Below are 3590 nucleotides of genomic sequence, written 5' to 3'. Positions count from 1 at the left end.
CAGGGTTGGAAGAATACTTGGACAGAGCAGTGGCAAGGAAATTGACAAAGGGTATTCAGTGAGGATTTAGGGAATAGGACACGTTACAATGCAAACATTTACAACACATGCCTTTACAACACGGTTTTTACATCAGACATCCATTACAACGCATTATTTTACAACGCATTTTTAGAAACAACACTTACAACGCATACCATTAAAACACCTACTATTACAATGCATAATACTTTTAAGGCAAAAGTAGTATAAGTGTTGGATAGTGTAGGAGCAAAAATTACTATTCTCACTCCAATGAGTGCAACAGTAAGGTAAGTGTTGGATAGTGTAGGGGTAAAAATTACTTTTCCCACTCCAGTGAGCGCAACAGTAAGGTAAATGTTGGAAAGTGTAGGGGTAAAAATTACTATTCCCCATTACTAACCTTATAATGCGTTGTAATGGCATGCATTGTACCGAAATGCGTTGCAGTGGCATGCGTTGTAGTGCCATTAGTTGTAAATGGCTGCATTGTGATGGCATGCGATGTAAAGGCAGTTGCATAGTAACGACTGCGCTGTAAATTTAGTGCATTGTAATGACTTTTAATGGTTGTTTCCCGATTTAGGACACCTTATATCAGACAAATGCCTAGCCACTGGGAAGAACATTTGGGATCATTAAAAAAACTTGCCAGACATTGTAAAGACAACATTGACTAAAGGAATGCAGGTAAGTAGAATGGTGGGCCCATTTTGGGAGAGTCTGCTCCCTGATCTTTTAATATTGCATTTGGACTTTGTGCAGGAGTGGGATTTCACTGATTCACCACTTGTTCTGCCCAGAGGTGGGGTTAGTGAATGACTACAGAGAACGCTTAATGGATTTTCCAAGCATTGAACAGACAACTGCTATGATGCAGAGAAGTGTGGATTCAGAGACAGGAGAGTCCAATGTTAGGGCGGCCTGCTAGTCACTATTGGTGCATCCAGATGACTTTCCACTCTATGGGAATCAATTTGAAGGACAGATATTTGTGGAGAAAGCCGTGCCTACAGTGTGTTCCTTAGCATTTGCAGTTTTTCTAGACCTTGAACACATTCTTGGAATGTATTGTGTTGTTGCTGCGTGTGGGTGGGGTGGGTGGGAGTGTGGGTGGTGTTGGGTGGTGTCTGAGCAAGTGCTGGACTCTCTAGTGGGAAGAAGAGGAATAATGAAGAATTTAGACAGTTAATGAACATCCTGGAATGGCTGGCCGAGGACATCGGTGCGCTGTTAGCCGTAGAAAGACAGAGGGACCAGTGACAACTAACATTTAGGGCATGAGATTTGAATTGGTTGCCCTTGTATCAAGACTAGTAACAGAGAGAAGGGAGACATTGAGGGTGCAGGTGATGGAGATGATAGCCAAAAAGAAGTGAAAACTACAGAAATGTAAGCAAGTGCTGGGTCACCTGAAATGTGCATGTAAGGTGGTGGTCTTGGGCAGAGATTTCTATAGGCACTTAGCATTTGCCATCAGAAGGGCGACTAAGCCATAGGGTGTGATTTACAGAAAAGATCCCTCTGGGGTGTGGGGTTTGGCTTGCAATGAAGTAGACACTGATGGGAGGAGCAGTGACCAGAAGACTGGATAAGGCATCAGCCCACAGGCATCTATTTGTCCCGTAAGAGAGAAATGTAGGTAGACCCTCAAGGATGTCCTCCTCCACATAAATACACACACTAAACTACCTGAGGATACAGGAGTCACAACTGTTCCATTGCAGGTCAGACTCATCTGAGCAGAGGGCCATCAAAAGATTTTTGAGAGGTCATCTCACCCGTAACATATCAGACGGCCTCTCAAAAATATTTTGATGACTCTCTGCTCAGAGGATTCTGAACTGCAATTGAACAGTTGTGAATCCAGTGTCCTCAATTAGTTTACAGGAGCGGCCCGTGCAGGTAAAAGAGGTGGGGCGGGAGGAACTCGACAGACTACGACTAGGAAAAATTAATAATTTGTAATTTTTCCTCGTCGTCGAGGGGAAATTAAATATTTTAAATGTTCCCTTGTCTGTCGAGTCACCCTCCACCACGCCTCACCGCTCTTACCTGCACGGGCCACTCCGGGTGGTTTAGTGTGTGTATCAACACAGCAGAACCCTTTTTGGCTTTTATTCTGGTTTTACTGGCTGTGCCACTGAGGTGAGGTAGACCAGCGATCACGAATTCACATTGTTGTCATTGAGAATGAGGCAATGGTGAGGGTCGTGAACAAACTTTCATGATGGTTGGGTGCGTGGGCTGCTGTGAGATTTAATATTGATTTGTCTGCCGTCAAAGGAATATTGTGTTCTGGGCAAGGCACACACATGGTTTAGTTCATGAAGTTTTAATGCAAGACAGGAATTTATCCCCAGTTACCACTTAAGGGAAAGTGGCATGGGTAGCAAACGTTTGAGGATACAAACCAAATTGGTGCAGGGGAAATTTCCGAGAAGCATGCCAGAAGTTTGAGTCAGAGAAAAAGGAGAGATGTACAGAGGAGGCTCCTTCGCAAAATCCCTTTTTTAACCCTCTTATGCTCCACTTGGGGGGCTGGCGGCTTGTCCGGGGCGCCCAATCCGGTGCCCTTCCCCCCCGCCCCCTTTTTCGCGGGCTTGGTGGTGTTTCCGCCCTCGGGAGACGTTCCACACGGGCCCCTACTGGGTCCGGCTTCGCCTCCCCGGCCAGTGATTCAATAAATTGCATATATAGTAACTGTTGCCTTTATCACCTTCAGTTGGGACTAAAAACGAACTTAAATGACAGGCCAAGCAGTGTATATATAACCTTTCATGAGTGAGACTCATTTTTGACATTTTCTGTCATTTTATGTCTGTCTGGAAATAAAACTATTAAAAAACCAATTTTACTGTTACATATTGAACTTAATTGGTGGCACTTGCGTGCTGGAGACGAGGGGTTAAACAATCAAGATTCGAGATTAGTTTTAAGAGGATGAGGTGCACTGAGGAGCGGAGGCTGAAGGTGCATGAAATGAAGATAAAAACCGGTTGAAGAAGTACAGTATTGACGGAAAAAAGAACATCCATTCCTGGCCACGGGCTCAGTACAAAACGGTGTGTATTGATTGATGACCAGCTTGGAAATCTATTTCTTTTGATTTTTAACTTAAAATTAAGTCAGGGGGACTTTGTTTGCCTGTGATGTATTTAGGCAGAACACCACACCACAAACAACTGTGTGTAACTAATAATATGTAAATATATTGTACGAAGCACAGAATACCTCACAGTGTTTGTTTGGAAGAACTCTTTGCCTTTAGCTGGATGCTGTGATTTGGCGGTGGGCCCATCAGTACAATGATGGCAAGGGGATCTGCAGCCGAGTTCAGCTGTTGTTAACGCGGCAGGTGCAGTGGCACCGGGCTGCTGCGCAGGGGATTGATGGAGCTGCGCGCCAGCCTTTGGCACAGCTCTGAGGGAGGAGGGGTGTCCTGTGCAGGACAGCTGCAGAGAGAGGGGGGCGGGGGGCTTGGGCTGCTGAAAGCTCGGCATGACATGTGCCAACGTGTTGAAGGCAGTGGGACGCCGTGCAGGACGCTGACAGGGTCCCCTGGATAT

This window comes from Lissotriton helveticus, chromosome 5_1 (genome assembly GCF_964261635.1).
Source record: "Lissotriton helveticus chromosome 5_1, aLisHel1.1, whole genome shotgun sequence".
NCBI classification, from domain to species: Eukaryota; Metazoa; Chordata; class Amphibia; order Caudata; family Salamandridae; genus Lissotriton; species Lissotriton helveticus.
The sequence above is the reverse complement of the archived record's forward strand: the minus strand, read 5'-3'. Positions refer to the sequence as shown.